Source organism: Dendrobates tinctorius, unplaced genomic scaffold (genome assembly GCF_039654945.1).
Source record: "Dendrobates tinctorius isolate UK_male_01 unplaced genomic scaffold, ASM3965494v1 ptg000011l, whole genome shotgun sequence".
Taxonomy (NCBI): Eukaryota; Metazoa; Chordata; class Amphibia; order Anura; family Dendrobatidae; genus Dendrobates; species Dendrobates tinctorius.
The window spans coordinates 118,672,501-118,696,435 of record NW_027361679.1 but is presented as its reverse complement, the minus strand read 5'-3'; the positions used below and the strand labels follow the sequence as shown (position 1 = coordinate 118,696,435).

The 23,935-nt window shown below is 51.2% G+C and overlaps 38 pseudogenes; all 38 read right to left on the bottom strand.

The window, feature by feature from the left end:
• Window positions 1-443: 443 nt before the first annotated feature.
• Window positions 444-562, bottom strand: LOC141056873 (5S ribosomal RNA; annotated as a pseudogene).
• Window positions 563-1,219: 657 nt separating this feature from the next.
• Window positions 1,220-1,338, bottom strand: LOC141052087 (5S ribosomal RNA; annotated as a pseudogene).
• A 273-nt stretch (window positions 1,339-1,611) lies between these two features.
• On the bottom strand, window positions 1,612-1,730 carry LOC141055611 (5S ribosomal RNA; annotated as a pseudogene).
• Window positions 1,731-2,003: 273 nt separating this feature from the next.
• On the bottom strand, window positions 2,004-2,122 carry LOC141052083 (5S ribosomal RNA; annotated as a pseudogene).
• A 657-nt stretch (window positions 2,123-2,779) lies between these two features.
• Window positions 2,780-2,898, bottom strand: LOC141052082 (5S ribosomal RNA; annotated as a pseudogene).
• A 469-nt stretch (window positions 2,899-3,367) lies between these two features.
• LOC141059285 (5S ribosomal RNA) lies at window positions 3,368-3,486 on the bottom strand (annotated as a pseudogene).
• Window positions 3,487-4,723: 1,237 nt separating this feature from the next.
• LOC141052077 (5S ribosomal RNA) lies at window positions 4,724-4,842 on the bottom strand (annotated as a pseudogene).
• Window positions 4,843-4,918: 76 nt separating this feature from the next.
• Window positions 4,919-5,037, bottom strand: LOC141056312 (5S ribosomal RNA; annotated as a pseudogene).
• Window positions 5,038-6,274: 1,237 nt separating this feature from the next.
• On the bottom strand, window positions 6,275-6,393 carry LOC141052070 (5S ribosomal RNA; annotated as a pseudogene).
• Window positions 6,394-6,862: 469 nt separating this feature from the next.
• Window positions 6,863-6,981, bottom strand: LOC141052065 (5S ribosomal RNA; annotated as a pseudogene).
• Window positions 6,982-7,058: 77 nt separating this feature from the next.
• Window positions 7,059-7,177, bottom strand: LOC141052055 (5S ribosomal RNA; annotated as a pseudogene).
• Window positions 7,178-8,226: 1,049 nt separating this feature from the next.
• On the bottom strand, window positions 8,227-8,345 carry LOC141052051 (5S ribosomal RNA; annotated as a pseudogene).
• A 469-nt stretch (window positions 8,346-8,814) lies between these two features.
• Window positions 8,815-8,933, bottom strand: LOC141052047 (5S ribosomal RNA; annotated as a pseudogene).
• Window positions 8,934-9,010: 77 nt separating this feature from the next.
• Window positions 9,011-9,129, bottom strand: LOC141052039 (5S ribosomal RNA; annotated as a pseudogene).
• A 273-nt stretch (window positions 9,130-9,402) lies between these two features.
• Window positions 9,403-9,521, bottom strand: LOC141056865 (5S ribosomal RNA; annotated as a pseudogene).
• A 273-nt stretch (window positions 9,522-9,794) lies between these two features.
• Window positions 9,795-9,913, bottom strand: LOC141055604 (5S ribosomal RNA; annotated as a pseudogene).
• Window positions 9,914-10,186: 273 nt separating this feature from the next.
• On the bottom strand, window positions 10,187-10,305 carry LOC141052033 (5S ribosomal RNA; annotated as a pseudogene).
• Window positions 10,306-10,774: 469 nt separating this feature from the next.
• On the bottom strand, window positions 10,775-10,893 carry LOC141056857 (5S ribosomal RNA; annotated as a pseudogene).
• A 461-nt stretch (window positions 10,894-11,354) lies between these two features.
• On the bottom strand, window positions 11,355-11,473 carry LOC141052028 (5S ribosomal RNA; annotated as a pseudogene).
• A 469-nt stretch (window positions 11,474-11,942) lies between these two features.
• Window positions 11,943-12,061, bottom strand: LOC141056849 (5S ribosomal RNA; annotated as a pseudogene).
• Window positions 12,062-12,718: 657 nt separating this feature from the next.
• LOC141055592 (5S ribosomal RNA) lies at window positions 12,719-12,837 on the bottom strand (annotated as a pseudogene).
• Window positions 12,838-13,110: 273 nt separating this feature from the next.
• Window positions 13,111-13,229, bottom strand: LOC141052025 (5S ribosomal RNA; annotated as a pseudogene).
• Window positions 13,230-13,886: 657 nt separating this feature from the next.
• LOC141052017 (5S ribosomal RNA) lies at window positions 13,887-14,005 on the bottom strand (annotated as a pseudogene).
• A 469-nt stretch (window positions 14,006-14,474) lies between these two features.
• LOC141059230 (5S ribosomal RNA) lies at window positions 14,475-14,593 on the bottom strand (annotated as a pseudogene).
• Window positions 14,594-15,830: 1,237 nt separating this feature from the next.
• On the bottom strand, window positions 15,831-15,949 carry LOC141052014 (5S ribosomal RNA; annotated as a pseudogene).
• A 76-nt stretch (window positions 15,950-16,025) lies between these two features.
• Window positions 16,026-16,144, bottom strand: LOC141055684 (5S ribosomal RNA; annotated as a pseudogene).
• A 1,237-nt stretch (window positions 16,145-17,381) lies between these two features.
• On the bottom strand, window positions 17,382-17,500 carry LOC141052007 (5S ribosomal RNA; annotated as a pseudogene).
• A 469-nt stretch (window positions 17,501-17,969) lies between these two features.
• Window positions 17,970-18,088, bottom strand: LOC141051996 (5S ribosomal RNA; annotated as a pseudogene).
• A 77-nt stretch (window positions 18,089-18,165) lies between these two features.
• On the bottom strand, window positions 18,166-18,284 carry LOC141051990 (5S ribosomal RNA; annotated as a pseudogene).
• Window positions 18,285-19,333: 1,049 nt separating this feature from the next.
• On the bottom strand, window positions 19,334-19,452 carry LOC141051985 (5S ribosomal RNA; annotated as a pseudogene).
• Window positions 19,453-19,921: 469 nt separating this feature from the next.
• LOC141051979 (5S ribosomal RNA) lies at window positions 19,922-20,040 on the bottom strand (annotated as a pseudogene).
• Window positions 20,041-20,117: 77 nt separating this feature from the next.
• Window positions 20,118-20,236, bottom strand: LOC141051973 (5S ribosomal RNA; annotated as a pseudogene).
• Window positions 20,237-20,509: 273 nt separating this feature from the next.
• Window positions 20,510-20,628, bottom strand: LOC141056844 (5S ribosomal RNA; annotated as a pseudogene).
• Window positions 20,629-20,901: 273 nt separating this feature from the next.
• Window positions 20,902-21,020, bottom strand: LOC141055586 (5S ribosomal RNA; annotated as a pseudogene).
• A 273-nt stretch (window positions 21,021-21,293) lies between these two features.
• Window positions 21,294-21,412, bottom strand: LOC141051966 (5S ribosomal RNA; annotated as a pseudogene).
• A 469-nt stretch (window positions 21,413-21,881) lies between these two features.
• LOC141056831 (5S ribosomal RNA) lies at window positions 21,882-22,000 on the bottom strand (annotated as a pseudogene).
• A 461-nt stretch (window positions 22,001-22,461) lies between these two features.
• LOC141051961 (5S ribosomal RNA) lies at window positions 22,462-22,580 on the bottom strand (annotated as a pseudogene).
• A 469-nt stretch (window positions 22,581-23,049) lies between these two features.
• Window positions 23,050-23,168, bottom strand: LOC141056824 (5S ribosomal RNA; annotated as a pseudogene).
• Between the last annotated feature and the right edge of the window lie 767 nt (window positions 23,169-23,935).

The following is a 23,935-nucleotide window of genomic DNA, read 5'->3' as shown; positions in this document are numbered from 1 at the left end:
TTCAAGAAGGATAAACTCGGAAGGGCAAGCTTGGAAATAAAACGTACAAAATGTCAACAGGACCAGGGATTCCCAGCCAGTCTCCCATGCTGGTACTGGCCCAGCCTCAAGCTGCTTAGCGGCTGCGATCTGACGAGGGCATGCATATTCATCTTAGAATGGCCGTTGACGGAAGCGTGCCATCTCTGACGTTCTTTTCAAGAAGGATAAACTCGGAAGGGCAAGCTTGGAAAAAAAATGTACAAAATGTCAACAGGACCAGGGATTCCCAGCCAGTCTCCTATGCCGGTACTGGCCCGGCTTCAAGCTGCTTAGCGGCTGCGATGTGACGAGGGAATGCATATTCAGCTTAGAATGGCCGTTGACGGACGCGTGCCATCTCTGACGTTCTTTTCAAGAAGGATAAACTCGGAAGGGCAAGCTTGGAAAAAAAACGTACAAAATGTCAACAGGACCAGGGATTCCCAGCCAGTCTCCCATGCCGGTACTGGCCCGGCCTCAAGCTGCTTAGTGGCTGCGATCTGACGAGGGCAGGCATATTCAGCTTAGAATGGCCGTTGACAGAAGCGTGCCATCTCTGACGTTTTTTTCAAGAAGGATAAACTCGGAAGGGCAAGCTTGGAAAAAAAACGTACAAAATGTCAACAGGACCAGGGATTCCCAGCCAGTCTCCCATGCCGGTACTGGCCCGGCCTCTGGCTGCTTAGCGGCTGCGATCTGATGAGGGCATGCATATTCAGCTTAGAAGGGCCATTGACGGAAGTGTGCCATCTCTGACGTTCTTTTCAAGAAGGATAAACTCGGAAGGGCAAGCTTGGAAATAAAACGTACAAAATGTCAACAGGACCAGGGATTCCCAGCCAGTCTCCCATGCTGGTACTGGCCCGGCCTCAAGCTGCTGCGATCTGACGAGGGCATGCATATTCAGCTTAGAATGGCCGTTGACGGAAGCGTGCCATCTCTGACGTTCTTTTCAAGAAGGATAAACTCGGAAGGGCAAGCTTGGAAAAAAAATGTACAAAATGTCAACAGGACCAGGGATTCCCAGCCAGTCTCCTATGCCGGTACTGGCCCGGCTTCAAGCTGCTTAGCGGCTGCGATGTGACGAGGGAATGCATATTCAGCTTAGAATGGCCGTTGACGGACGCGTGCCATCTCTGACGTTCTTTTCAAGAAGGATAAACTCGGAAGGGCAAGCTTGGAAAAAAAACGTACAAAATGTCAACAGGACCAGGGATTCCCAGCCAGTCTCCCATGCCGGTACTGGCCCGGCCTCAAGCTGCTTAGCGGCTGCGATCTGACGAGGGCATGCATATTCAGCTTAGAATGGCCGTTGACGGAAGCGTGCCATCTCTGACGTTCTTTTCAAGAAGGATAAACTCGGAAGGGCAAGCTTGGAAATAAAACGTACAAAATGTCAACAGGACCAGGGATTCCCAGCCAGTCTCCCATGCCGGTACTGGCCCGGCCTCAAGCTGCTTAGCGGCTGCGATCTGATGAGGGCATGCATATTCAGCTTAGAAGGGCCATTGACGGAAGTGTGCCATCTCTGACGTTCTTTTCAAGAAGGATAAACTCGGAAGGGCAAGCTTGGAAAAAAAACGTACAAAATGTCAACAGGACCAGGGATTCCCAGCCAGTCTCCCATGCCGGTACTGGCCCGGCCTCAAGCTGCTTAGCAGCTGCGATCTGACGAGGGCATGCATATTCAGCTTAGAATGGCCGTTGACGGAAGTGTGCCATCTCTGACGTTTTTTTCAAGAAGGATAAACTCGGAAGGGCAAGCTTGGAAATAAAACGTACAAAATGTTAACAGGACCAGGGATTCCCAGCCAGTCTCCCATGCCGGTACTGGCCTGGCCTCAGGCTGCTTAGCAGCTGCGATCTGACGAGGGCATGCATATTTAGCTTAGAATGGCCATTGACGGAAGTGTGCAATCTCTGACGTTCTTTTCAAGAAGGATAAACTCGGAAGGGCAAGCTTGGAAATAAAACGTACAAAATGTCAACAGGACCAGGGATTCCCAGCCAGTCTCCCATGCCGGTACTGGCCCGGCCTCAAGCTGCTTAGCGGCTGCGATCTGACGAGGGCATGCATATTCAGCTTAGAATGGCCGTTGACGGAAGCGTGCCATCTCTGACGTTCTTTTCAAGAAGGATAAACTCGGAAGGGCAAGCTTGGAAATAAAACGTACAAAATGTCAACAGGACCAGGGATTCCCAGCCAGTCTCCCATGCCGGTACTGGCCCGGCCTCAAGCTGCTTAGCGGCTGCAATCTGACGAGGGCATGCATATTCAGCTTAGAATGGCCGTTGACAGAAGCGTGCCATCTCTGACGTTTTTTTCAAGAAGGATAAACTCGGAAGGGCAAGCTTGGAAATAAAACATACAAAATGTTAACAGGACCAGGGATTCCCAGCCAGTCTCCCATGCCGGTACTGGCCCGGCCTCAAGCTGCTTAGCAGCTGCAATCTGACAAGGGCATGCATATTCAGCTTAGAATGGCCGTTGACAGGAGCGTGCCCTCTCTGACGTTCTTTTCAAGAAGGATAAACTCGGAAGGGCAAGCTTGGAAATAAAACATACAAAATGTCAACAGGACCAGGGATTCCCAGCCAGTCTCCCATGCCGGTACTGGCCCGGCCTCAAGCTGCTGCGATGTGACGAGGGCATGCATATTCAGCTTAGAATGGCCGTTGACGGAAGCGTGCCATCTCTGACGTTCTTTTCAAGAAGGATAAACTCGGAAGGGCAAGCTTGGAAAAAAAACGTACAAAATGTCAACAGGACCAGGGATTCCCAGCCAGTCTCCCATGCCGGTACTGGCCCGGCCTCAAGCTGCTTAGCGGCTGCGATCTGACGAGGGCATGCATATTCAGCTTAGAATGGCCGTTGACGGAAGCGTGCCATCTCTGACGTTCTTTTCAAGAAGGATAAACTCGGAAGGGCAAGCTTGGAAATAAAACGTACAAAATGTCAACAGGACCAGGGATTCCCAGCCAGTCTCCCATGCTGGTACTGGCCCAGCCTCAAGCTGCTTAGCGGCTGCGATCTGACGAGGGCATGCATATTCATCTTAGAATGGCCGTTGACGGAAGCGTGCCATCTCTGACGTTCTTTTCAAGAAGGATAAACTCGGAAGGGCAAGCTTGGAAAAAAAATGTACAAAATGTCAACAGGACCAGGGATTCCCAGCCAGTCTCCTATGCCGGTACTGGCCCGGCTTCAAGCTGCTTAGCGGCTGCGATGTGACGAGGGAATGCATATTCAGCTTAGAATGGCCGTTGACGGACGCGTGCCATCTCTGACGTTCTTTTCAAGAAGGATAAACTCGGAAGGGCAAGCTTGGAAAAAAAACGTACAAAATGTCAACAGGACCAGGGATTCCCAGCCAGTCTCCCATGCCGGTACTGGCCCGGCCTCAAGCTGCTTAGTGGCTGCGATCTGACGAGGGCAGGTATATTCAGCTTAGAATGGCCGTTGACAGAAGCGTGCCATCTCTGACGTTTTTTTCAAGAAGGATAAACTCGGAAGGGCAAGCTTGGAAAAAAAACGTACAAAATGTCAACAGGACCAGGGATTCCCAGCCAGTCTCCCATGCCGGTACTGGCCCGGCCTCTGGCTGCTTAGCGGCTGCGATCTGATGAGGGCATGCATATTCAGCTTAGAAGGGCCATTGACGGAAGTGTGCCATCTCTGACGTTCTTTTCAAGAAGGATAAACTCGGAAGGGCAAGCTTGGAAATAAAACGTACAAAATGTCAACAGGACCAGGGATTCCCAGCCAGTCTCCCATGCTGGTACTGGCCCGGCCTCAAGCTGCTGCGATCTGACGAGGGCATGCATATTCAGCTTAGAATGGCCGTTGACGGAAGCGTGCCATCTCTGACGTTCTTTTCAAGAAGGATAAACTCGGAAGGGCAAGCTTGGAAAAAAAACGTACAAAATGTCAACAGGACCAGGGAATCCCAGCCAGTCTCCCATGCCGGCACTGGCCCGGCCTCAAGCTGCTTAGCAGCTGCGATCTGACGAGGGCATGCATATTCAGCTTAGAATGGCCGTTGACGGAAGCGTGCCATCTCTGACGTTTTTTTCAAGAAGGATAAACTCGGAAGGGCAAGCTTGGAAAAAAAACGTACAAAATGTCAACAGGACCAGGGATTCCCAGCCAGTCTCCCATGCCGGTACTGGCCCAGCCTCAAGCTGCTTAGCGGCTGCGATCTGACGAGGGCATGCATATTCAGCTTAGAATGGCCGTTGACGGAAGCGTGCCATCTCTGACGTTTTTTTCAAGAAGGATAAACTCGGAAGGGCAAGCTTGGAAATAAAACGTACAAAATGTCAACAGGACCAGGGATTCCCAGCCAGTCTCCCATGCCGGTACTGGCCCGGCCTCAAGCTGCTGCGATCTGACGAGGGCATGCATATTCAGCTTAGAATGGCCGTTGACGGAAGCGTGCCATCTCTGACGTTCTTTTCAAGAAGGATAAACTCGGAAGGGCAAGCTTGGAAAAAAAACATTCAAAATGTCAACAGGACCAGGGATTCCCAGCCAGTCTCCCATGCCGGTACTGGCCCGGCCTCAAGCTGCTTAGCGGCTGCGATCTGACGAGGGAATGCATATTCAGCTTAGAATGGCCGTTGACAGAAGCGTGCCATCTCTGACGTTCTTTTCAAGAAGGATAAACTCGGAAGGGCAAGCTTGGAAATAAAACGTACAAAATGTCAACAGGACCAGGGATTCCCAGCCAGTCTCCCATGCCGGTACTGGCCCGGCCTCAAGCTGCTTAGCGGCTGCGATCTGACGAGGGCATGCATATTCAGCTTAGAATGGCCGTTGACGGAAGCGTGCCATCTCTGACGTTTTTTTCAAGAAGAATAAACTCGGAAGGGCAAGCTTGGAAAAAAACGTACAAAATGTCAACAGGACCAGGGATTCCCAGCCAGTCTCCCATGCCAGTACTGCCCCGGCCTCAAGCTGCTTAGCGGCTGCGATCTGACGAGGGCAGGCATATTCAGCTTAGAATGGCCGTTGACGGAAGCGTGCCATCTCTGACGTTTTTTTCAAGAAGGATAAACTCGGTAGGGCAAGCTTGGAAAAAAAACGTACAAAATGTCAACAGGACCAGGGATTCCCAGCCAGTCTTCCATGCCGGTACTGGCCCGGCCTCAGGCTGCTTAGCAGCTGCGATCTGACGAGGGCATGCATATTTAGCTTAGAATGGCCATTGACGGAAGTGTGCAATCTCTGACGTTCTTTTCAAGAAGGATAAACTCGGAAGGGCAAGCTTGGAAATAAAACGTACAAAATGTCAACAGGACCAGGGATTCCCAGCCAGTCTCCCATGCCGGTACTGGCCCGGCCTCAAGCTGCTGCGATCTGACAAGGGCATGCATATTCAGCTTAGAATGGCCATTGACGGAAGTGTGCCATCTCTGACGTTCTTTTCAAGAAGGATAAACTCGGAAGGGCAAGCTTGGAAAAAAAACGTACAAAATGTCAACACGACCAGGGATTCCCAGCCAGTCTCCCATGCCAGTACTGGCCCAGCCTCAAGCTGCTTAGCGGCTGCAATCTGACAAGGGCATGCATATTCAGCTTAGAATGGCCATTGACGGAAGTGTGCCATCTCTGACGTTCTTTTCAAGAAGGATAAACTCGGAAGGGCAAGCTTGGAAATAAAACGTACAAAATGTCAACAGGACCAGGGATTCCCAGCCAGTCTCCCATGCCGGTACTGGCCCGGCCTCAAGCTGCTTAGCGGCTGCAATCTGACGAGGGCATGCATATTCAGCTTAGAATGGCCGTTGACAGAAGCGTGCCATCTCTGACGTTTTTTTCAAGAAGGATAAACTCGGAAGGGCAAGCTTGGAAATAAAACATACAAAATGTTAACAGGACCAGGGATTCCCAGCCAGTCTCCCATGCCGGTACTGGCCCGGCCTCAAGCTGCTTAGCAGCTGCAATCTGACAAGGGCATGCATATTCAGCTTAGAATGGCCGTTGACAGGAGCGTGCCCTCTCTGACGTTCTTTTCAAGAAGGATAAACTCGGAAGGGCAAGCTTGGAAATAAAACGTACAAAATGTCAACAGGACCAGGGATTCCCAGCCAGTCTCCCATGCCGGTACTGGCCCGGCCTCAAGCTGCTGCGATGTGACGAGGGCATGCATATTCAGCTTAGAATGGCCGTTGACGGAAGCGTGCCATCTCTGACGTTCTTTTCAAGAAGGATAAACTCGGAAGGGCAAGCTTGGAAAAAAAACGTACAAAATGTCAACAGGACCAGGGATTCCCAGCCAGTCTCCCATGCCGGTACTGGCCCGGCCTCAAGCTGCTTAGCGGCTGCGATCTGACGAGGGCATGCATATTCAGCTTAGAATGGCCGTTGACGGAAGCGTGCCATCTCTGACGTTCTTTTCAAGAAGGATAAACTCGGAAGGGCAAGCTTGGAAATAAAACGTACAAAATGTCAACAGGACCAGGGATTCCCAGCCAGTCTCCCATGCTGGTACTGGCCCGGCCTCAAGCTGCTTAGCGGCTGCGATCTGACGAGGGCATGCATATTCATCTTAGAATGGCCGTTGACGGAAGCGTGCCATCTCTGACGTTCTTTTCAAGAAGGATAAACTCGGAAGGGCAAGCTTGGAAAAAAAATGTACAAAATGTCAACAGGACCAGGGATTCCCAGCCAGTCTCCTATGCCGGTACTGGCCCGGCTTCAAGCTGCTTAGCGGCTGCGATGTGACGAGGGAATGCATATTCAGCTTAGAATGGCCGTTGACGGACGCGTGCCATCTCTGACGTTCTTTTCAAGAAGGATAAACTCGGAAGGGCAAGCTTGGAAAAAAAACATACAAAATGTCAACAGGACCAGGGATTCCCAGCCAGTCTCCCATGCCGGTACTGGCCCGGCCTCAAGCTGCTTAGCGGCTGCGATCTGACGAGGGCATGCATATTCAGCTTAGAATGGCCGTTGACGGAAGCGTGCCATCTCTGACGTTCTTTTCAAGAAGGATAAACTCGGAAGGGCAAGCATGGAAATAAAACGTACAAAATGTCAACAGGACCAGGGATTCCCAGCCAGTCTCCCATGCCGGTACTGGCCCGGCCTCAAGCTGCTTAGCGGCTGCGATCTGACGAGGGCATGCATATTCAGCTTAGAATGGCCGTTGACGGAAGCGTGTCATCTCTGACGTTCTTTTCAAGAAGGATAAACTCGGAAGGGCAAGCTTGGAAAAAAAATGTACAAAATGTCAACAGGACCAGGGATTCCCAGCCAGTCTCCTATGCCGGTACTGGCCCGGCCTCAAGCTGCTTAGCGGCTGCGATCTGACAAGGGCATGCATATTCAGCTTAGAATGGCCATTGACGGAAGTGTGCCATCTCTGACGTTCTTTTCAAGAAGGATAAACTCGGAAGGGCAAGCTTGGAAAAAAAACGTACAAAATGTCAACACGACCAGGGATTCCCAGCCAGTCTCCCATGCCAGTACTGGCCCAGCCTCAAGCTGCTTAGCGGCTGCAATCTGACAAGGGCATGCATATTCAGCTTAGAATGGCCATTGACGGAAGTGTGCCATCTCTGACGTTCTTTTCAAGAAGGATAAACTCGGAAGGGCAAGCTTGGAAATAAAACGTACAAAATGTCAACAGGACCAGGGATTCCCAGCCAGTCTCCCATGCCGGTACTGGCCCGGCCTCAAGCTGCTTAGCGTCTGCAATCTGACGAGGGCATGCATATTCAGCTTAGAATGGCCGTTGACAGAAGCGTGCCATCTCTGACGTTTTTTTCAAGAAGGATAAACTCGGAAGGGCAAGCTTGGAAATAAAACATACAAAATGTTAACAGGACCAGGGATTCCCAGCCAGTCTCCCATGCCGGTACTGGCCCGGCCTCAAGCTGCTTAGCAGCTGCAATCTGACAAGGGCATGCATATTCAGCTTAGAATGGCCGTTGACAGGAGCGTGCCCTCTCTGACGTTCTTTTCAAGAAGGATAAACTCGGAAGGGCAAGCTTGGAAATAAAACATACAAAATGTCAACAGGACCAGGGATTCCCAGCCAGTCTCCCATGCCGGTACTGGCCCGGCCTCAAGCTGCTGCGATGTGACGAGGGCATGCATATTCAGCTTAGAATGGCCGTTGACGGAAGCGTGCCATCTCTGACGTTCTTTTCAAGAAGGATAAACTCGGAAGGGCAAGCTTGGAAAAAAAACGTACAAAATGTCAACAGGACCAGGGATTCCCAGCCAGTCTCCCATGCCGGTACTGGCCCGGCCTCAAGCTGCTTAGCGGCTGCGATCTGACGAGGGCATGCATATTCAGCTTAGAATGGCCGTTGACGGAAGCGTGCCATCTCTGACGTTCTTTTCAAGAAGGATAAACTCGGAAGGGCAAGCTTGGAAATAAAACGTACAGAATGTCAACAGGACCAGGGATTCCCAGCCAGTCTCCCATGCTGGTACTGGCCCGGCCTCAAGCTGCTTAGCGGCTGCGATCTGACGAGGGCATGCATATTCATCTTAGAATGGCCGTTGACGGAAGCGTGCCATCTCTGACGTTCTTTTCAAGAAGGATAAACTCGGAAGGGCAAGCTTGGAAAAAAAATGTACAAAATGTCAACAGGACCAGGGATTCCCAGCCAGTCTCCTATGCCGGTACTGGCCCGGCTTCAAGCTGCTTAGCGGCTGCGATGTGACGAGGGAATGCATATTCAGCTTAGAATGGCCGTTGACGGACGCGTGCCATCTCTGACGTTCTTTTCAAGAAGGATAAACTCGGAAGGGCAAGCTTGGAAAAAAAACATACAAAATGTCAACAGGACCAGGGATTCCCAGCCAGTCTCCCATGCCGGTACTGGCCCGGCCTCAAGCTGCTTAGCGGCTGCGATCTGACGAGGGCATGCATATTCAGCTTAGAATGGCCGTTGACGGAAGCGTGCCATCTCTGACGTTCTTTTCAAGAAGGATAAACTCGGAAGGGCAAGCATGGAAATAAAACGTACAAAATGTCAACAGGACCAGGGATTCCCAGCCAGTCTCCCATGCCGGTACTGGCCCGGCCTCAAGCTGCTTAGCGGCTGCGATCTGACGAGGGCATGCATATTCAGCTTAGAATGGCCGTTGACGGAAGCGTGTCATCTCTGACGTTCTTTTCAAGAAGGATAAACTCGGAAGGGCAAGCTTGGAAAAAAAATGTACAAAATGTCAACAGGACCAGGGATTCCCAGCCAGTCTCCTATGCCGGTACTGGCCCGGCCTCAAGCTGCTTAGCGGCTGCGATGTGACGAGGGAATGCATATTCAGCTTAGAATGGCCGTTGACGGACGCGTGCCATCTCTGACGTTCTTTTCAAGAAGGATAAACTCGGAAGGGCAAGCTTGGAAAAAAAACGTACAAAATGTCAACAGGACCAGGGATTCCCAGCCAGTCTCCCATGCCGGTACTGGCCCGGCCTCAAGCTGCTTAGTGGCTGCGATCTGACGAGGGCAGGCATATTCAGCTTAGAATGGCCGTTGACAGAAGCGTGCCATCTCTGACGTTTTTTTCAAGAAGGATAAACTCGGAAGGGCAAGCTTGGAAAAAAAACGTACAAAATGTCAACAGGACCAGGGATTCCCAGCCAGTCTCCCATGCCGGTACTGGCCCGGCCTCCGGCTGCTTAGCGGCTGCGATCTGATGAGGGCATGCATATTCAGCTTAGAAGGGCCATTGACGGAAGTGTGCCATCTCTGACGTTCTTTTCAAGAAGGATAAACTCGGAAGGGCAAGCTTGGAAATAAAACGTACAAAATGTCAACAGGACCAGGGATTCCCAGCCAGTCTCCCATGCCGGTACTGGCCCGGCCTCAAGCTGCTTAGCAGCTGCGATCTGACGAGGGCATGCATATTCAGCTTAGAATGGCCGTTGACGGAAGTGTGCCATCTCTGACGTTTTTTTCAAGAAGGATAAACTCGGAAGGGCAAGCTTGGAAATAAAACGTACAAAATGTTAACAGGACCAGGGATTCCCAGCCAGTCTCCCATGCCGGTACTGGCCCGGCCTCAGGCTGCTTAGCAGCTGCGATCTGACGAGGGCATGCATATTTAGCTTAGAATGGCCATCGACGGAAGTGTGCAATCTCTGACGTTCTTTTCAAGAAGGATAAACTCGGAAGGGCAAGCTTGGAAATAAAACGTACAAAATGTCAACAGGACCAGGGATTCCCAGCCAGTCTCCCATGCCGGTACTGGCCCGGCCTCAAGCTGCTTAGCGGCTGCGATCTGACGAGGGCATGCATATTCAGCTTAGAATGGCCGTTGACGGAAGCGTGCCATCTCTGACGTTCTTTTCAAGAAGGATAAACTCGGAAGGGCAAGCTTGGAAATAAAACGTACAAAATGTCAACAGGACCAGGGATTCCCAGCCAGTCTCCCATGCCGGTACTGGCCCAGCCTCAAGCTGCTTAGCGGCTGCGATCTGACGAGGGCATGCATATTCATCTTAGAATGGCCGTTGACGGAAGCGTGCCATCTCTGACGTTCTTTTCAAGAAGGATAAACTCGGAAGGGCAAGCTTGGAAAAAAAATGTACAAAATGTCAACAGGACCAGGGATTCCCAGCCAGTCTCCTATGCCGGTACTGGCCCGGCTTCAAGCTGCTTAGCGGCTGCGATGTGACGAGGGAATGCATATTCAGCTTAGAATGGCCGTTGACGGACGTGTGCCATCTCTGACGTTCTTTTCAAGAAGGATAAACTCGGAAGGGCAAGCTTGGAAAAAAAACGTACAAAATGTCAACAGGACCAGGGATTCCCAGCCAGTCTCCCATGCCGGTACTGGCCCGGCCTCAAGCTGCTTAGTGGCTGCGATCTGACGAGGGCAGGCATATTCAGCTTAGAATGGCCGTTGACAGAAGCGTGCCATCTCTGACGTTTTTTTCAAGAAGGATAAACTCGGAAGGGCAAGCTTGGAAAAAAAACGTACAAAATGTCAACAGGACCAGGGATTCCCAGCCAGTCTCCCATGCCGGTACTGGCCCGGCCTCTGGCTGCTTAGCGGCTGCGATCTGATGAGGGCATGCATATTCAGCTTAGAAGGGCCATTGACGGAAGTGTGCCATCTCTGACGTTCTTTTCAAGAAGGATAAACTCGGAAGGGCAAGCTTGGAAATAAAACGTACAAAATGTCAACAGGACCAGGGATTCCCAGCCAGTCTCCCATGCTGGTACTGGCCCGGCCTCAAGCTGCTGCGATCTGACGAGGGCATGCATATTCAGCTTAGAATGGCCGTTGACGGAAGCGTGCCATCTCTGACGTTCTTTTCAAGAAGGATAAACTCGGAAGGGCAAGCTTGGAAAAAAAATGTACAAAATGTCAACAGGACCAGGGATTCCCAGCCAGTCTCCCATGCCGGTACTGGCCCGGCCTCAAGCTGCTTAGCGGCTGCGATCTGACGAGGGCATGCATATTCAGCTTAGAATGGCCGTTGACGGAAGCGTGCCATCTCTGACGTTCTTTTCAAGAAGGATAAACTCGGAAGGGCAAGCTTGGAAATAAAACGTACAAAATGTCAACAGGACCAGGGATTCCCAGCCAGTCTCCCATGCCGGTACTGGCCCAGCCTCAAGCTGCTTAGCGGCTGCGATCTGACGAGGGCATGCATATTCATCTTAGAATGGCCGTTGACGGAAGCGTGCCATCTCTGACGTTCTTTTCAAGAAGGATAAACTCGGAAGGGCAAGCTTGGAAAAAAAATGTACAAAATGTCAACAGGACCAGGGATTCCCAGCCAGTCTCCTATGCCGGTACTGGCCCGGCTTCAAGCTGCTTAGCGGCTGCGATGTGACGAGGGAATGCATATTCAGCTTAGAATGGCCGTTGACGGACGTGTGCCATCTCTGACGTTCTTTTCAAGAAGGATAAACTCGGAAGGGCAAGCTTGGAAAAAAAACGTACAAAATGTCAACAGGACCAGGGATTCCCAGCCAGTCTCCCATGCCGGTACTGGCCCGGCCTCAAGCTGCTTAGTGGCTGCGATCTGACGAGGGCAGGCATATTCAGCTTAGAATGGCCGTTGACAGAAGCGTGCCATCTCTGACGTTTTTTTCAAGAAGGATAAACTCGGAAGGGCAAGCTTGGAAAAAAAACGTACAAAATGTCAACAGGACCAGGGATTCCCAGCCAGTCTCCCATGCCGGTACTGGCCCGGCCTCTGGCTGCTTAGCGGCTGCGATCTGATGAGGGCATGCATATTCAGCTTAGAAGGGCCATTGACGGAAGTGTGCCATCTCTGACGTTCTTTTCAAGAAGGATAAACTCGGAAGGGCAAGCTTGGAAATAAAACGTACAAAATGTCAACAGGACCAGGGATTCCCAGCCAGTCTCCCATGCTGGTACTGGCCCGGCCTCAAGCTGCTGCGATCTGACGAGGGCATGCATATTCAGCTTAGAATGGCCGTTGACGGAAGCGTGCCATCTCTGACGTTCTTTTCAAGAAGGATAAACTCGGAAGGGCAAGCTTGGAAAAAAAATGTACAAAATGTCAACAGGACCAGGGATTCCCAGCCAGTCTCCCATGCCAGTACTGGCCCGGCCTCAAGCTGCTTAGCGGCTGCGATCTGATGAGGGCATGCATATTCAGCTTAGAAGGGCCATTGACGGAAGTGTGCCATCTCTGACGTTCTTTTCAAGAAGGATAAACTCGGAAGGGCAAGCTTGGAAAAAAAACGTACAAAATGTCAACAGGACCAGGGATTCCCAGCCAGTCTCCCATGCCGGTACTGGCCCGGCCTCAAGCTGCTTAGCAGCTGCGATCTGACGAGGGCATGCATATTCAGCTTAGAATGGCCGTTGACGGAAGTGTGCCATCTCTGACGTTTTTTTCAAGAAGGATAAACTCGGAAGGGCAAGCTTGGAAATAAAACGTACAAAATGTTAACAGGACCAGGGATTCCCAGCCAGTCTCCCATGCCGGTACTGGCCTGGCCTCAGGCTGCTTAGCAGCTGCGATCTGACGAGGGCATGCATATTTAGCTTAGAATGGCCATTGACGGAAGTGTGCAATCTCTGACGTTCTTTTCAAGAAGGATAAACTCGGAAGGGCAAGCTTGGAAATAAAACGTACAAAATGTCAACAGGACCAGGGATTCCCAGCCAGTCTCCCATGCCGGTACTGGCCCGGCCTCAAGCTGCTTAGCGGCTGCGATCTGACGAGGGCATGCATATTCAGCTTAGAATGGCCGTTGACGGAAGCGTGCCATCTCTGACGTTCTTTTCAAGAAGGATAAACTCGGAAGGGCAAGCTTGGAAATAAAACGTACAAAATGTCAACAGGACCAGGGATTCCCAGCCAGTCTCCCATGCCGGTACTGGCCCGGCCTCAAGCTGCTTAGCGGCTGCAATCTGACGAGGGCATGCATATTCAGCTTAGAATGGCCGTTGACAGAAGCGTGCCATCTCTGACGTTTTTTTCAAGAAGGATAAACTCGGAAGGGCAAGCTTGGAAATAAAACATACAAAATGTTAACAGGACCAGGGATTCCCAGCCAGTCTCCCATGCCGGTACTGGCCCGGCCTCAAGCTGCTTAGCAGCTGCAATCTGACAAGGGCATGCATATTCAGCTTAGAATGGCCGTTGACAGGAGCGTGCCCTCTCTGACGTTCTTTTCAAGAAGGATAAACTCGGAAGGGCAAGCTTGGAAATAAAACATACAAAATGTCAACAGGACCAGGGATTCCCAGCCAGTCTCCCATGCCGGTACTGGCCCGGCCTCAAGCTGCTGCGATGTGACGAGGGCATGCATATTCAGCTTAGAATGGCCGTTGACGGAAGCGTGCCATCTCTGACGTTCTTTTCAAGAAGGATAAACTCGGAAGGGCAAGCTTGGAAAAAAAACGTACAAAATGTCAACAGGACCAGGGATTCCCAGCCAGTCTCCCATGCCGGTACTGGCCCGGCCTCAAGCTGCTTAGCGGCTGCGATCTGACGAGGGCATGCATATTCAGCTTAGAATGGCCGTTGACGGAAGCGTGCCATCTCTGACGTTCTTTTCAAGAAGGATAAACTCGGAAGGGCAAGCTTGGAAATAAAACGTACAAAATGTCAACAGGACCAGGGATTCCCAGCCAGTCTCCCATGCTGGTACTGGCCCAGCCTCAAGCTGCTTAGCGGCTGCGATCTGACGAGGGCATGCATATTCATCTTAGAATGGCCGTTGACGGAAGCGTGCCATCTCTGACGTTCTTTTCAAGAAGGATAAACTCGGAAGGGCAAGCTTGGAAAAAAAATGTACAAAATGTCAACAGGACCAGGGATTCCCAGCCAGTCTCCTATGCCGGTACTGGCCCGGCTTCAAGCTGCTTAGCGGCTGCGATGTGACGAGGGAATGCATATTCAGCTTAGAATGGCCGTTGACGGACGCGTGCCATCTCTGACGTTCTTTTCAAGAAGGATAAACTCGGAAGGGCAAGCTTGGAAAAAAAACGTACAAAATGTCAACAGGACCAGGGATTCCCAGCCAGTCTCCCATGCCGGTACTGGCCCGGCCTCAAGCTGCTTAGTGGCTGCGATCTGACGAGGGCAGGTATATTCAGCTTAGAATGGCCGTTGACAGAAGCGTGCCATCTCTGACGTTTTTTTCAAGAAGGATAAACTCGGAAGGGCAAGCTTGGAAAAAAAACGTACAAAATGTCAACAGGACCAGGGATTCCCAGCCAGTCTCCCATGCCGGTACTGGCCCGGCCTCTGGCTGCTTAGCGGCTGCGATCTGATGAGGGCATGCATATTCAGCTTAGAAGGGCCATTGACGGAAGTGTGCCATCTCTGACGTTCTTTTCAAGAAGGATAAACTCGGAAGGGCAAGCTTGGAAATAAAACGTACAAAATGTCAACAGGACCAGGGATTCCCAGCCAGTCTCCCATGCTGGTACTGGCCCGGCCTCAAGCTGCTGCGATCTGACGAGGGCATGCATATTCAGCTTAGAATGGCCGTTGACGGAAGCGTGCCATCTCTGACGTTCTTTTCAAGAAGGATAAACTCGGAAGGGCAAGCTTGGAAAAAAAACGTACAAAATGTCAACAGGACCAGGGAATCCCAGCCAGTCTCCCATGCCGGCACTGGCCCGGCCTCAAGCTGCTTAGCAGCTGCGATCTGACGAGGGCATGCATATTCAGCTTAGAATGGCCGTTGACGGAAGCGTGCCATCTCTGACGTTTTTTTCAAGAAGGATAAACTCGGAAGGGCAAGCTTGGAAAAAAAACGTACAAAATGTCAACAGGACCAGGGATTCCCAGCCAGTCTCCCATGCCGGTACTGGCCCAGCCTCAAGCTGCTTAGCGGCTGCGATCTGACGAGGGCATGCATATTCAGCTTAGAATGGCCGTTGACGGAAGCGTGCCATCTCTGACGTTTTTTTCAAGAAGGATAAACTCGGAAGGGCAAGCTTGGAAATAAAACGTACAAAATGTCAACAGGACCAGGGATTCCCAGCCAGTCTCCCATGCCGGTACTGGCCCGGCCTCAAGCTGCTGCGATCTGACGAGGGCATGCATATTCAGCTTAGAATGGCCGTTGACGGAAGCGTGCCATCTCTGACGTTCTTTTCAAGAAGGATAAACTCGGAAGGGCAAGCTTGGAAAAAAAACATTCAAAATGTCAACAGGACCAGGGATTCCCAGCCAGTCTCCCATGCCGGTACTGGCCCGGCCTCAAGCTGCTTAGCGGCTGCGATCTGACGAGGGAATGCATATTCAGCTTAGAATGGCCGTTGACAGAAGCGTGCCATCTCTGACGTTCTTTTCAAGAAGGATAAACTCGGAAGGGCAAGCTTGGAAATAAAACGTACAAAATGTCAACAGGACCAGGGATTCCCAGCCAGTCTCCCATGCCGGTACTGGCCCGGCCTCAAGCTGCTTAGCGGCTGCGATCTGACGAGGGCATGCATATTCAGCTTAGAATGGCCGTTGACGGAAGCGTGCCATCTCTGACGTTTTTTTCAAGAAGAATAAACTCGGAAGGGCAAGCTTGGAAAAAAACGTACAAAATGTCAACAGGACCAGGGATTCCCAGCCAGTCTCCCATGCCAGTACTGCCCCGGCCTCAAGCTGCTTAGCGGCTGCGATCTGACGAGGGCAGGCATATTCAGCTTAGAATGGCCGTTGACGGAAGCGTGCCATCTCTGACGTTTTTTTCAAGAAGGATAAACTCGGTAGGGCAAGCTTGGAAAAAAAACGTACAAAATGTCAACAGGACCAGGGATTCCCAGCCAGTCTTCCATGCCGGTACTGGCCCGGCCTCAGGCTGCTTAGCAGCTGCGATCTGACGAGGGCATGCATATTTAGCTTAGAATGGCCATTGACGGAAGTGTGCAATCTCTGACGTTCTTTTCAAGAAGGATAAACTCGGAAGGGCAAGCTTGGAAATAAAACGTACAAAATGTCAACAGGACCAGGGATTCCCAGCCAGTCTCCCATGCCGGTACTGGCCCGGCCTCAAGCTGCTGCGATCTGACAAGGGCATGCATATTCAGCTTAGAATGGCCATTGACGGAAGTGTGCCATCTCTGACGTTCTTTTCAAGAAGGATAAACTCGGAAGGGCAAGCTTGGAAAAAAAACGTACAAAATGTCAACACGACCAGGGATTCCCAGCCAGTCTCCCATGCCAGTACTGGCCCAGCCTCAAGCTGCTTAGCGGCTGCAATCTGACAAGGGCATGCATATTCAGCTTAGAATGGCCATTGACGGAAGTGTGCCATCTCTGACGTTCTTTTCAAGAAGGATAAACTCGGAAGGGCAAGCTTGGAAATAAAACGTACAAAATGTCAACAGGACCAGGGATTCCCAGCCAGTCTCCCATGCCGGTACTGGCCCGGCCTCAAGCTGCTTAGCGGCTGCAATCTGACGAGGGCATGCATATTCAGCTTAGAATGGCCGTTGACAGAAGCGTGCCATCTCTGACGTTTTTTTCAAGAAGGATAAACTCGGAAGGGCAAGCTTGGAAATAAAACATACAAAATGTTAACAGGACCAGGGATTCCCAGCCAGTCTCCCATGCCGGTACTGGCCCGGCCTCAAGCTGCTTAGCAGCTGCAATCTGACAAGGGCATGCATATTCAGCTTAGAATGGCCGTTGACAGGAGCGTGCCCTCTCTGACGTTCTTTTCAAGAAGGATAAACTCGGAAGGGCAAGCTTGGAAATAAAACGTACAAAATGTCAACAGGACCAGGGATTCCCAGCCAGTCTCCCATGCCGGTACTGGCCCGGCCTCAAGCTGCTGCGATGTGACGAGGGCATGCATATTCAGCTTAGAATGGCCGTTGACGGAAGCGTGCCATCTCTGACGTTCTTTTCAAGAAGGATAAACTCGGAAGGGCAAGCTTGGAAAAAAAACGTACAAAATGTCAACAGGACCAGGGATTCCCAGCCAGTCTCCCATGCCGGTACTGGCCCGGCCTCAAGCTGCTTAGCGGCTGCGATCTGACGAGGGCATGCATATTCAGCTTAGAATGGCCGTTGACGGAAGCGTGCCATCTCTGACGTTCTTTTCAAGAAGGATAAACTCGGAAGGGCAAGCTTGGAAATAAAACGTACAAAATGTCAACAGGACCAGGGATTCCCAGCCAGTCTCCCATGCTGGTACTGGCCCGGCCTCAAGCTGCTTAGCGGCTGCGATCTGACGAGGGCATGCATATTCATCTTAGAATGGCCGTTGACGGAAGCGTGCCATCTCTGACGTTCTTTTCAAGAAGGATAAACTCGGAAGGGCAAGCTTGGAAAAAAAATGTACAAAATGTCAACAGGACCAGGGATTCCCAGCCAGTCTCCTATGCCGGTACTGGCCCGGCTTCAAGCTGCTTAGCGGCTGCGATGTGACGAGGGAATGCATATTCAGCTTAGAATGGCCGTTGACGGACGCGTGCCATCTCTGACGTTCTTTTCAAGAAGGATAAACTCGGAAGGGCAAGCTTGGAAAAAAAACATACAAAATGTCAACAGGACCAGGGATTCCCAGCCAGTCTCCCATGCCGGTACTGGCCCGGCCTCAAGCTGCTTAGCGGCTGCGATCTGACGAGGGCATGCATATTCAGCTTAGAATGGCCGTTGACGGAAGCGTGCCATCTCTGACGTTCTTTTCAAGAAGGATAAACTCGGAAGGGCAAGCATGGAAATAAAACGTACAAAATGTCAACAGGACCAGGGATTCCCAGCCAGTCTCCCATGCCGGTACTGGCCCGGCCTCAAGCTGCTTAGCGGCTGCGATCTGACGAGGGCATGCATATTCAGCTTAGAATGGCCGTTGACGGAAGCGTGTCATCTCTGACGTTCTTTTCAAGAAGGATAAACTCGGAAGGGCAAGCTTGGAAAAAAAATGTACAAAATGTCAACAGGACCAGGGATTCCCAGCCAGTCTCCTATGCCGGTACTGGCCCGGCCTCAAGCTGCTTAGCGGCTGCGATCTGACAAGGGCATGCATATTCAGCTTAGAATGGCCATTGACGGAAGTGTGCCATCTCTGACGTTCTTTTCAAGAAGGATAAACTCGGAAGGGCAAGCTTGGAAAAAAAACGTACAAAATGTCAACACGACCAGGGATTCCCAGCCAGTCTCCCATGCCAGTACTGGCCCAGCCTCAAGCTGCTTAGCGGCTGCAATCTGACAAGGGCATGCATATTCAGCTTAGAATGGCCATTGACGGAAGTGTGCCATCTCTGACGTTCTTTTCAAGAAGGATAAACTCGGAAGGGCAAGCTTGGAAATAAAACGTACAAAATGTCAACAGGACCAGGGATTCCCAGCCAGTCTCCCATGCCGGTACTGGCCCGGCCTCAAGCTGCTTAGCGTCTGCAATCTGACGAGGGCATGCATATTCAGCTTAGAATGGCCGTTGACAGAAGCGTGCCATCTCTGAGGTTTTTTTCAAGAAGGATAAACTCGGAAGGGCAAGCTTGGAAATAAAACATACAAAATGTTAACAGGACCAGGGATTCCCAGCCAGTCTCCCATGCCGGTACTGGCCCGGCCTCAAGCTGCTTAGCAGCTGCAATCTGACAAGGGCATGCATATTCAGCTTAGAATGGCCGTTGACAGGAGCGTGCCCTCTCTGACGTTCTTTTCAAGAAGGATAAACTCGGAAGGGCAAGCTTGGAAATAAAACATACAAAATGTCAACAGGACCAGGGATTCCCAGCCAGTCTCCCATGCCGGTACTGGCCCGGCCTCAAGCTGCTGCGATGTGACGAGGGCATGCATATTCAGCTTAGAATGGCCGTTGACGGAAGCGTGCCATCTCTGACGTTCTTTTCAAGAAGGATAAACTCGGAAGGGCAAGCTTGGAAAAAAAACGTACAAAATGTCAACAGGACCAGGGATTCCCAGCCAGTCTCCCATGCCGGTACTGGCCCGGCCTCAAGCTGCTTAGCGGCTGCGATCTGACGAGGGCATGCATATTCAGCTTAGAATGGCCGTTGACGGAAGCGTGCCATCTCTGACGTTCTTTTCAAGAAGGATAAACTCGGAAGGGCAAGCTTGGAAATAAAACGTACAGAATGTCAACAGGACCAGGGATTCCCAGCCAGTCTCCCATGCTGGTACTGGCCCGGCCTCAAGCTGCTTAGCGGCTGCGATCTGACGAGGGCATGCATATTCATCTTAGAATGGCCGTTGACGGAAGCGTGCCATCTCTGACGTTCTTTTCAAGAAGGATAAACTCGGAAGGGCAAGCTTGGAAAAAAAATGTACAAAATGTCAACAGGACCAGGGATTCCCAGCCAGTCTCCTATGCCGGTACTGGCCCGGCTTCAAGCTGCTTAGCGGCTGCGATGTGACGAGGGAATGCATATTCAGCTTAGAATGGCCGTTGACGGACGCGTGCCATCTCTGACGTTCTTTTCAAGAAGGATAAACTCGGAAGGGCAAGCTTGGAAAAAAAACATACAAAATGTCAACAGGACCAGGGATTCCCAGCCAGTCTCCCATGCCGGTACTGGCCCGGCCTCAAGCTGCTTAGCGGCTGCGATCTGACGAGGGCATGCATATTCAGCTTAGAATGGCCGTTGACGGAAGCGTGCCATCTCTGACGTTCTTTTCAAGAAGGATAAACTCGGAAGGGCAAGCATGGAAATAAAACGTACAAAATGTCAACAGGACCAGGGATTCCCAGCCAGTCTCCCATGCCGGTACTGGCCCGGCCTCAAGCTGCTTAGCGGCTGCGATCTGACGAGGGCATGCATATTCAGCTTAGAATGGCCGTTGACGGAAGCGTGTCATCTCTGACGTTCTTTTCAAGAAGGATAAACTCGGAAGGGCAAGCTTGGAAAAAAAATGTACAAAATGTCAACAGGACCAGGGATTCCCAGCCAGTCTCCTATGCCGGTACTGGCCCGGCCTCAAGCTGCTTAGCGGCTGCGATGTGACGAGGGAATGCATATTCAGCTTAGAATGGCCGTTGACGGACGCGTGCCATCTCTGACGTTCTTTTCAAGAAGGATAAACTCGGAAGGGCAAGCTTGGAAAAAAAACGTACAAAATGTCAACAGGACCAGGGATTCCCAGCCAGTCTCCCATGCCGGTACTGGCCCGGCCTCAAGCTGCTTAGTGGCTGCGATCTGACGAGGGCAGGCATATTCAGCTTAGAATGGCCGTTGACAGAAGCGTGCCATCTCTGACGTTTTTTTCAAGAAGGATAAACTCGGAAGGGCAAGCTTGGAAAAAAAACGTACAAAATGTCAACAGGACCAGGGATTCCCAGCCAGTCTCCCATGCCGGTACTGGCCCGGCCTCCGGCTGCTTAGCGGCTGCGATCTGATGAGGGCATGCATATTCAGCTTAGAAGGGCCATTGACGGAAGTGTGCCATCTCTGACGTTCTTTTCAAGAAGGATAAACTCGGAAGGGCAAGCTTGGAAATAAAACGTACAAAATGTCAACAGGACCAGGGATTCCCAGCCAGTCTCCCATGCCGGTACTGGCCCGGCCTCAAGCTGCTTAGCAGCTGCGATCTGACGAGGGCATGCATATTCAGCTTAGAATGGCCGTTGACGGAAGTGTGCCATCTCTGACGTTTTTTTCAAGAAGGATAAACTCGGAAGGGCAAGCTTGGAAATAAAACGTACAAAATGTTAACAGGACCAGGGATTCCCAGCCAGTCTCCCATGCCGGTACTGGCCCGGCCTCAGGCTGCTTAGCAGCTGCGATCTGACGAGGGCATGCATATTTAGCTTAGAATGGCCATTGACGGAAGTGTGCAATCTCTGACGTTCTTTTCAAGAAGGATAAACTCGGAAGGGCAAGCTTGGAAATAAAACGTACAAAATGTCAACAGGACCAGGGATTCCCAGCCAGTCTCCCATGCCGGTACTGGCCCGGCCTCAAGCTGCTTAGCGGCTGCGATCTGACGAGGGCATGCATATTCAGCTTAGAATGGCCGTTGACGGAAGCGTGCCATCTCTGACGTTCTTTTCAAGAAGGATAAACTCGGAAGGGCAAGCTTGGAAATAAAACGTACAAAATGTCAACAGGACCAGGGATTCCCAGCCAGTCTCCCATGCCGGTACTGGCCCAGCCTCAAGCTGCTTAGCGGCTGCGATCTGACGAGGGCATGCATATTCATCTTAGAATGGCCGTTGACGGAAGCGTGCCATCTCTGACGTTCTTTTCAAGAAGGATAAACTCGGAAGGGCAAGCTTGGAAAAAAAATGTACAAAATGTCAACAGGACCAGGGATTCCCAGCCAGTCTCCTATGCCGGTACTGGCCCGGCTTCAAGCTGCTTAGCGGCTGCGATGTGACGAGGGAATGCATATTCAGCTTAGAATGGCCGTTGACGGACGTGTGCCATCTCTGACGTTCTTTTCAAGAAGGATAAACTCGGAAGGGCAAGCTTGGAAAAAAAACGTACAAAATGTCAACAGGACCAGGGATTCCCAGCCAGTCTCCCATGCCGGTACTGGCCCGGCCTCAAGCTGCTTAGTGGCTGCGATCTGACGAGGGCAGGCATATTCAGCTTAGAATGGCCGTTGACAGAAGCGTGCCATCTCTGACGTTTTTTTCAAGAAGGATAAACTCGGAAGGGCAAGCTTGGAAAAAAAACGTACAAAATGTCAACAGGACCAGGGATTCCCAGCCAGTCTCCCATGCCGGTACTGGCCCGGCCTCTGGCTGCTTAGCGGCTGCGATCTGATGAGGGCATGCATATTCAGCTTAGAAGGGCCATTGACGGAAGTGTGCCATCTCTGACGTTCTTTTCAAGAAGGATAAACTCGGAAGGGCAAGCTTGGAAATAAAACGTACAAAATGTCAACAGGACCAGGGATTCCCAGCCAGTCTCCCATGCTGGTACTGGCCCGGCCTCAAGCTGCTGCGATCTGACGAGGGCATGCATATTCAGCTTAGAATGGCCGTTGACGGAAGCGTGCCATCTCTGACGTTCTTTTCAAGAAGGATAAACTCGGAAGGGCAAGCTTGGAAAAAAAATGTACAAAATGTCAACAGGACCAGGGATTCCCAGCCAGTCTCCCATGCCGGTACTGGCCCGGCCTCAAGCTGCTTAGCGGCTGCGATCTGACGAGGGCATGCATATTCAGCTTAGAATGGCCGTTGACGGAAGCGTGCCATCTCTGACGTTCTTTTCAAGAAGGATAAACTCGGAAGGGCAAGCTTGGAAATAAAACGTACAAAATGTCAACAGGACCAGGGATTCCCAGCCAGTCTCCCATGCCGGTACTGGCCCAGCCTCAAGCTGCTTAGCGGCTGCGATCTGACGAGGGCATGCATATTCATCTTAGAATGGCCGTTGACGGAAGCGTGCCATCTCTGACGTTCTTTTCAAGAAGGATAAACTCGGAAGGGCAAGCTTGGAAAAAAAATGTACAAAATGTCAACAGGACCAGGGATTCCCAGCCAGTCTCCTATGCCGGTACTGGCCCGGCTTCAAGCTGCTTAGCGGCTGCGATGTGACGAGGGAATGCATATTCAGCTTAGAATGGCCGTTGACGGACGTGTGCCATCTCTGACGTTCTTTTCAAGAAGGATAAACTCGGAAGGGCAAGCTTGGAAAAAAAACGTACAAAATGTCAACAGGACCAGGGATTCCCAGCCAGTCTCCCATGCCGGTACTGGCCCGGCCTCAAGCTGCTTAGTGGCTGCGATCTGACGAGGGCAGGCATATTCAGCTTAGAATGGCCGTTGACAGAAGCGTGCCATCTCTGACGTTTTTTTCAAGAAGGATAAACTCGGAAGGGCAAGCTTGGAAAAAAAACGTACAAAATGTCAACAGGACCAGGGATTCCCAGCCAGTCTCCCATGCCGGTACTGGCCCGGCCTCTGGCTGCTTAGCGGCTGCGATCTGATGAGGGCATGCATATTCAGCTTAGAAGGGCCATTGACGGAAGTGTGCCATCTCTGACGTTCTTTTTCAAGAAGGATAAACTCGGAAGGGCAAGCTTGGAAATAAAACGTACAAAATGTCAACAGGACCAGGGATTCCCAGCCAGTCTCCCATGCTGGTACTGGCCCGGCCTCAAGCTGCTGCGATCTGACGAGGGCATGCATATTCAGCTTAGAATGGCCGTTGACGGAAGCGTGCCATCTCTGACGTTCTTTTCAAGAAGGATAAACTCGGAAGGGCAAGCTTGGAAAAAAAATGTACAAAATGTCAACAGGACCAGGGATTCCCAGCCAGTCTCCCATGCCAGTACTGGCCCGGCCTCAAGCTGCTTAGCGGCTGCGATCTGATGAGGGCATGCATATTCAGGCTTAGAATGGCCGTTGACTTCTTCTCTTCTTCTTCTTCTTCTTCTTCTTCTTCTTCTTCTTCTTCTTCTTCTTCTTCTTCTTCTTCTTCTCTTCTTCTTCTTCTTCTTCTTCTTCTTCTTCTTCTCTTCTTTCTTCTTCTTCTTTCTTCTTCTTCTTCTTCTTCTTCTTCTTCTTCTTCTTCTTCTTCTTCTTCTTCTTCTTC